This window comes from Pseudophryne corroboree, chromosome 4 (genome assembly GCF_028390025.1).
Source record: "Pseudophryne corroboree isolate aPseCor3 chromosome 4, aPseCor3.hap2, whole genome shotgun sequence".
Lineage (NCBI taxonomy): Eukaryota > Metazoa > Chordata > Amphibia > Anura > Myobatrachidae > Pseudophryne > Pseudophryne corroboree.
The window spans coordinates 18,909,930-18,917,429 of NC_086447.1; the positions used below are offsets into that span (position 1 = coordinate 18,909,930).

At 35.5% G+C, this 7,500-nt stretch overlaps 10 non-coding genes across 10 annotated transcripts; all 10 read right to left on the bottom strand.

Moving 5' to 3' along the window:
* Window positions 1-247: 247 nt before the first annotated feature.
* On the bottom strand, window positions 248-329 carry TRNAS-AGA (transfer RNA serine (anticodon AGA)). Its single transcript has one exon. It is a non-coding gene; the product is annotated as a tRNA-Ser (tRNA).
* A 1,232-nt stretch (window positions 330-1,561) lies between these two features.
* TRNAS-AGA (transfer RNA serine (anticodon AGA)) lies at window positions 1,562-1,643 on the bottom strand. Its single transcript has one exon. It is a non-coding gene; the product is annotated as a tRNA-Ser (tRNA).
* Window positions 1,644-1,882: 239 nt separating this feature from the next.
* Window positions 1,883-1,972, bottom strand: TRNAY-GUA (transfer RNA tyrosine (anticodon GUA)). Its single transcript is given in 2 exon segments — window positions 1,883-1,918; window positions 1,936-1,972. It is a non-coding gene; the product is annotated as a tRNA-Tyr (tRNA).
* A 944-nt stretch (window positions 1,973-2,916) lies between these two features.
* Window positions 2,917-2,998, bottom strand: TRNAS-AGA (transfer RNA serine (anticodon AGA)). Its single transcript has one exon. It is a non-coding gene; the product is annotated as a tRNA-Ser (tRNA).
* Window positions 2,999-3,237: 239 nt separating this feature from the next.
* Window positions 3,238-3,327, bottom strand: TRNAY-GUA (transfer RNA tyrosine (anticodon GUA)). The gene is given in 2 exon segments: window positions 3,238-3,273; window positions 3,291-3,327. It is a non-coding gene; the product is annotated as a tRNA-Tyr (tRNA).
* Window positions 3,328-4,230: 903 nt separating this feature from the next.
* Window positions 4,231-4,312, bottom strand: TRNAS-AGA (transfer RNA serine (anticodon AGA)). Its single transcript has one exon. It is a non-coding gene; the product is annotated as a tRNA-Ser (tRNA).
* A 239-nt stretch (window positions 4,313-4,551) lies between these two features.
* TRNAY-GUA (transfer RNA tyrosine (anticodon GUA)) lies at window positions 4,552-4,641 on the bottom strand. The gene is given in 2 exon segments: window positions 4,552-4,587; window positions 4,605-4,641. It is a non-coding gene; the product is annotated as a tRNA-Tyr (tRNA).
* Window positions 4,642-5,543: 902 nt separating this feature from the next.
* TRNAS-AGA (transfer RNA serine (anticodon AGA)) lies at window positions 5,544-5,625 on the bottom strand. Its single transcript has one exon. It is a non-coding gene; the product is annotated as a tRNA-Ser (tRNA).
* Window positions 5,626-5,864: 239 nt separating this feature from the next.
* TRNAY-GUA (transfer RNA tyrosine (anticodon GUA)) lies at window positions 5,865-5,954 on the bottom strand. Its single transcript is given in 2 exon segments — window positions 5,865-5,900; window positions 5,918-5,954. It is a non-coding gene; the product is annotated as a tRNA-Tyr (tRNA).
* Window positions 5,955-6,898: 944 nt separating this feature from the next.
* TRNAS-AGA (transfer RNA serine (anticodon AGA)) lies at window positions 6,899-6,980 on the bottom strand. Its single transcript has one exon. It is a non-coding gene; the product is annotated as a tRNA-Ser (tRNA).
* Window positions 6,981-7,500: the final 520 nt, after the last annotated feature.

Consider the following 7,500-nt stretch of genomic DNA (forward strand, 5'->3'; position numbering starts at 1 on the left):
TGCTAAATGTACAAAACTTTCTTACAAATTTGACATTCAAAATGCATTTGTAATTAATAAATGCTACTTAGTATGGCTGCTGAGATTCCTGGGCTCAGTCTCAAGTAGAGGAGGAGAATGACGGATAGACAAAGAGAGAACAGGCAGGCATCCTAAAGATTTTGATGTGCCAGTTCCTGACTCACCCTGAGCAACACTGGTTTCAAGCTTTTAGTAAATTTTCTGAAAAATAAAACAACCATGCGGTCGTAGTCGGCAGGATTTGAACCTGCGCGGGGAGACCCCAACGGATTTCTAGTCCATCGCCTTAACCACTCGGCCACGACTACCTCTCACTCAATGTGATGTTTTCACAAAAGTTTCTCTATGGGTTGAGCTACTTCATTTCAGGCTGTGAGGAAGACTGAAGTAATATTGTATCAGAGATGATTTCCATGGGAAGTTAATCCTGACCACAGTGACCTGCGTTAATGATTTTTAAAATATAACTTCGAGAATGCTTTATACTTGGTATAGTTTTGGGTTTGTAAAATGTCAGTACTGACATCTAAGTTTATCAAAAGCGTCATCCTTTGAGCCGGAATTGAACCAGCGACTTAAGGATTTCTGTACCAATCTCCTCTACAGTCCTCCCGCTCTACCAGCTGAGCTATCGAAGGATTCCAGGATCACACAGCTGTGATATTACATGCTATTAAAATGATTGAGTGTTAATTTTAAACATTATCAACTTTCCAAGCAAAATGAAAAATGATTTGACTACACAAAAGAGATTCAACTACTTATTCCTGTGTTGCTTTATCACACAAATTGTCATGTTTAATCATTTGGAAAATATCACTAATAGTTTGACTTATATTTGTGAAATTACTATCAACTGGCTACAGAGCTAGTTTGGAAAGCACTTTCAATAGATTTTTTAGTGTAGCCAAACTTACATCAAGATTAGAGATGCTTGAGCCTATCAAATCTTCTACACTCTTTTAAATTTTGCTTGTTTTGTAAACTAATCAAGTGTTCCAGGAATGATGGGGATATTCCATTGTTTGTTCTGATTTGACAATTCATGTTGGACAATGAGCGGCCCTTTTGAGCTAGTGAAGATAATTGTGCTACATGAGAGTATGCACAGACAATTATTTTTCTTTTTTTGCATTAAAGCACAATTTTTAATAAAGGAGAGGTTAATGATATAATAATTAGCACTGAAAGTCATCTGACACGATTTGAAAGTAAAATGTTGTGCATTGAAAGTAACCAAAGCTCTTTTTACTTTGAGTGGACATCATTTTCTTTCAAATGAATTTGATATTTTGCTAAATGTACAAAACTTTCTTACAAATTTGACATTCAAAATGCATTTGTAATTAATAAATGCTACTTAGTATGGCTGCTGAGATTCCTGGGCTCAGTCTCAAGTAGAGGAGGAGAATGACGTATAGAGAAAGAGAGAACAGGCAGGCATCCTAAAGATTTTGATGTGCCAGTTCCTGACTCACCCTGAGCAACACTGGTTTCAAGCTTTTAGTAAATTCTCTGAAAAATAAAACAACCATGCGGTCGTAGTCGGCAGGATATGAACCTGCGTGGGGAGACACCAATGGATTTCTAGTCCATCGCCTTAACCACTCAGCCACGACTACCTCTCATTCGATGATATGTTTTCACAAAAGTTTCTCTATGGGTTGAGCTACTTCATTTCAGGCTGTGAGGAAGACTGAAGTAATATTGTATAAGAGATGATTTCCATGGGAAGTTAATCCTGACCACAGTGACCTGCGTTAATGATTTTTAAAATAAAACTTGGAGAATGCTTTATACTTGGTATAGTTTTGGGTTTGTAAAATGTCAGTACTGACATCTAAGTTTATCAAAAGCATCATCCTTTGAGCCGGAATTGAACCAGCGACCTAAGGATTTCTGTACCAATCTCCTCTACAGTCCTCCGCTCTACCAGTTGAGATATCGAAGGATGCCATGATCATATAGCTGTGATATTACGTGCTATTAAAATGATTGAGTGTTAGTTTTAAACATTATCAACTTTCCAAGCAAAATGAAAAATGATTTGACTACACAAAAGAGATTCAACTACTTATTCCTGTGTTGCTTTATCACACACATTGTCATGTTTAATCATTTGGAAAATATCACTAATAATTTGACTTATATTTGTGAAATTACTATCAACTGGCTACAGAGCTAGTTTGGAAAGCACTTTCAATATATTTTTTAGTGTAGCCAAACTTACATCAAGATTAGAGATGCTTGAGCCTATCAAATCTTCTACACTCTTTTAAATTTTGCTTGTTTTGTAAACTAATCAAGTGTTCCAGGAATGATGGGGATATTCCATTGTTTGTTCTGATTTGACAATTCATTTTGGACAATGAGCGGCCCTTTTGAGCTAGTGAAGATAATTGTGCTACATGAGAGTATGCACAGACAATTATTTTTCTTTTTTTGCATTAAAGCACAATTTTTAATAATTGTGCTTTTTCTTTTTTTGCATAAAGCATAATTTTTAATAAAGTAGAGGTTAATGATATAATAATTAGCACTGAAAGTCATCTGACACGATTTGAAAGTAAAATGTTGTGCATTGAAAGTAACCAAAGCTCTTTTTACTTTGAGTGGACATCATTTTCTTTCAAATGAATTTGATATTTTGCTAAATGTACAAAACTTTCTTACAAATTTGACATTCAAAATGCATTTGTAATTAATAAATGCTACTTAGTATGGCTGCTGAGATTCCTGGGCTCAGTCTCAAGTAGAGGAGGAGAATTACGGATAGAGAAAGAGAGAACAGGCAGGCATCCTAAAGATTTTGATGTGCCAGTTCCTGACTCACCCTGAGCAACACTGGTTTCAAGCTTTTAGTATATTTTCTAAAAAATAATACAACCATGTGGTCGTAGTCGGCAGGATTTGAACCTGCGCGGGGAGACCCCAATGAATTTCTAGTCCATCGCCTTAACCACTCTGCCACGACTACCTCTCATGCAATGTGATGTTTTCACAAAAGTTTCTCTATGGGTTGATCTACTTCATTTCAGGCTGTGAGGATGACTGAAGTAATATTGTATCAGAGATGATTTCCATGGGAAGTTAATCCTGACCACAGTGACCTGCGTTAATGATTTTTAAAATATAACTTGGAGAATGCTTTATACTTGGTATAGTTTTGGGTTTGTAAAATGTCAGTACTGACATCTAAGTTTATCAAAAGCATCATCCTTCGAGCCGGAATTGAACCAACGACCTAAGGATTTCTGTACCAATCTCCTCTACAGTCCTCCGCTCTACCAGCTGAGCTATCGAAGGATTCCATGATCATACAGCTGTGATATTACGTGCTATTAAAATGATTGAGTGTTAATTTTAAACATTATCAACTTTCCAAGCAAAATGAAAAATGATTTGACTACACAAAAGAGATTCAACTACTTATTCCTGTGTTGCTTTATCACACAAATTGTCATGTTTAATCATTTGGAAAATATCACTAATAGTTTGACTTATATTTGTGAAATTACTATCAACTGGCTACAGAGCTAGTTTGGAAAGCACTTTCAATAGATTTTTTTAGTGTAGCCAAACTTACATCAAGATTAGAGATGCTTGAGCCTATCAAACCTTCTACACTCTTTTAAATTTTACTTGTTTTGTAAACTAATCAAGTGTTCCAGGAATGATGGGGATATTCCATTGTTTGTTCTAATTTGGCAATTCATTTTGGACAATGAGCGGCCCTTTTGAGCTAGTGAAGATAATTGTGCTACATGAGAGTATGCACAGACAATTATTTTTCTTTTTTTGCATTAAAGCACAATTTTTAATAAAGGAGAGGTTAATGATATAATAATTAGCACTGAAAGTCATCTGACACGATTTGAAAGTAAAATGTTGTGCATTGAAAGTAACCAAAGCTCTTTTTACTTTGAGTGGACATCATTTTCTTTCAAATGAATTTGATATTTTGCTAAATGTACAAAACTTTCTTACAAATTTGACATTCAAAATGCATTTGTAATTAATAAATGCTACTTAGTATGGCTGCTGAGATTCCTGGGATCAGTCTCAAATAGAGGAGGAGAATGATGGATAGAGAAAGAGAGAACAGGCAGGCATCCTAAAGATTTTGATGTGCCAGTTCCTGACTCACCCTGAGCAACACTGGTTTCAAGTTTTTAGTAAATTTTCTGAAAAATAAAAAAACCATGTGGTCGTAGTCGGCAGGATTTGAACCTGCACGGGGAGACCCCAATGGATTTCTAGTCCATCGCCTTAACCACTCGGCCACGACTACCTCTCATTCAATGTAATGTTTTCACAAAAGTTTCTCTATGGGTTGAGCTACTTCATTTCAGGCTGTGAGGATGACTGAAGTAATATTGTATCAGAGATGATTTCCATGGGAAGTTAATCCTGACCACAGTGACCTGCATTAATGATTTTTAAAATATAACTTGGAGAATGCTTTATACTTGGTATAGTTTTGGGTTTGTAAAATGTCAGTACTCACATCTAAGTTTATCAAAAGCATCATTCTTCGAGCTGGAATTGAACCAGCAACCTAAGGATTTCTGTACCAATCTCCTCTACAGTCCTCCGCTCTACCAGCTGAGCTATCGAAGGATTCCATGATCATACAGCTGTGATATTACGTGCTATTAAAATGATTGAGTGTTAATTTTAAACATTATCAACTTTCCAAGCAAAATGAAAAATGATTTGACTACACAAAAGAGATTCAACTACTTATTCCTGTGTTGCTTTATCACACAAATTGTCATGTTTAATCATTTGGAAAATATCACTAATAGTTTGACTTATATTTGTGCAATTACTATCAACTGGCTACAGAGCTAGTTTGGAATGCACTTTCAATAGATTTTTTAGTGTAGCCAAACTTACATCAAGATTAGAGATGCTTGAGCCTATCAAACCTTCTACACTCTTTTAAATTTTGCTTGTTTTGTAAACTAATCAAGTGTTCCAGGAATGATGGGGATATTCCATTGTTTGTTCTGATTTGACAATTCATGTTGGACAATGAGCGGCCCTTTTGAGCTAGTGAAGATAATTGTGCTACATGAGAGTATGCACAGACAATTATTTTTCTTTTTTTGCATTAAAGCACAATTTTTAATAAAGGAGAGGTTAATGATATAATAATTAGCACTGAAAGTCATCTGACACGATTTGAAAGTAAAATGTTGTGCATTGAAAGTAACCAAAGCTCTTTTTACTTTGAGTGGACATCATTTTCTTTCAAATGAATTTGATATTTTGCTAAATGTACAAAACTTTCTTACAAATTTGACATTCAAAATGCATTTGTAATTAATAAATGCTACTTAGTATGGCTGCTGAGATTCCTGGGCTCAGTCTCAAGTAGAGGAGGAGAATGACGTATAGAGAAAGAGAGAACAGGCAGGCATCCTAAAGATTTTGATGTGCCAGTTCCTGACTCACCCTGAGCAACACTGGTTTCAAGCTTTTAGTAAATTCTCTGAAAAATAAAACAACCATGCGGTCGTAGTCGGCAGGATATGAACCTGCGCGGGGAGACACCAATGGATTTCTAGTCCATCGCCTTAACCACTCGGCCACGACTACCTCTCATTCGATGTGATGTTTTCACAAAAGTTTCTCTATGGGTTGAGCTACTTCATTTCAGGCTGTGAGGAAGACTGAAGTAATATTGTATAAGAGATGATTTCCATGGGAAGTTAATCCTGACCACAGTGACATGCGTTAATGATTTTTAAAATAAAACTTGGAGAATGCTTTATACTTGGTATAGTTTTGGGTTTGTAAAATGTCAGTACTGACATCTAAGTTTATCAAAAGCATCATCCTTTGAGCCGGAATTGAACCAGCGACCTAAGGATTTCTGTACCAATCTCCTCTACAGTCCTCCGCTCTACCAGTTGAGATATCGAAGGATGCCATGATCATATAGCTGTGATATTACGTGCTATTAAAATGATTGAGTGTTAGTTTTAAACATTATCAACTTTCCAAGCAAAATGAAAAATGATTTGACTACACAAAAGAGATTCAACTACTTATTCCTGTGTTGCTTTATCACACACATTGTCATGTTTAATCATTTGGAAAATATCACTAATAATTTGACTTATATTTGTGAAATTACTATCAACTGGCTACAGAGCTAGTTTGGAAAGCACTTTCAATATATTTTTTAGTGTAGCCAAACTTACATCAAGATTAGAGATGCTTGAGCCTATCAAATCTTCTACACTCTTTTAAATTTTGCTTGTTTTGTAAACTAATCAAGTGTTCCAGGAATGATGGGGATATTCCATTGTTTGTTCTGATTTGACAATTCATTTTGGACAATGAGCGGCCCTTTTGAGCTAGTGAAGATAATTGTGCTACATGAGAGTATGCACAGACAATTATTTTTCTTTTTTTGCATTAAAGCACAATTTTTAATAATTGTGCTTTTTCTTTTTTTGCATAAAGCATAATTTTTAATAAAGTAGAGGTTAATGATATAATAATTAGCACTGAAAGTCATCTGACACGATTTGAAAGTAAAATGTTGTGCATTGAAAGTAACCAAAGCTCTTTTTACTTTGAGTGGACATCATTTTCTTTCAAATGAATTTGATATTTTGCTAAATGTACAAAACTTTCTTACAAATTTGACATTCAAAATGCATTTGTAATTAATAAATGCTACTTAGTATGGCTGCTGAGATTCCTGGGCTCAGTCTCAAGTAGAGGAGGAGAATTACGGATAGAGAAAGAGAGAACAGGCAGGCATCCTAAAGATTTTGATGTGCCAGTTCCTGACTCACCCTGAGCAACACTGGTTTCAAGCTTTTAGTATATTTTCTAAAAAATAATACAACCATGTGGTCGTAGTCGGCAGGATTTGAACCTGCGCGGGGAGACCCCAATGAATTTCTAGTCCATCGCCTTAACCACTCTGCCACGACTACCTCTCATTCAATGTGATGTTTTCACAAAAGTTTCTCTATGGGTTGATCTACTTCATTTCAGGCTGTGAGGATGACTGAAGTAATATTGTATCAGAGATGATTTCCATGGGAAGTTAATCCTGACCACAGTGACCTGCGTTAATGATTTTTAAAATATAACTTGGAGAATGCTTTATACTTGGTATAGTTTTGGGTTTGTTAAATGTCAGTACTGACATCAAAGTTTATCAAAAGCGTCATCTTTTGAGCCGGAATTGAACCAGCGACCTAAGGATTTCTGTACCAATCTCCTCTACTGTCCTTCGCTCTACCAGCTGAGCTATCGAAGGATTCCATGATCATACAGCTGTGATATTACGTGCTATTAAAATGATTGAGTGTTAATTTTAAACATTATCAACTTTCCAAGCAAAATGAAAAATTATTTGACTACACAAAAGAGATTCAACTACTTATTCCTGTGTTGCTTTATCACACAAATTGTCATGTTTAATCATTTGGAAAATACCACTAATAGCTT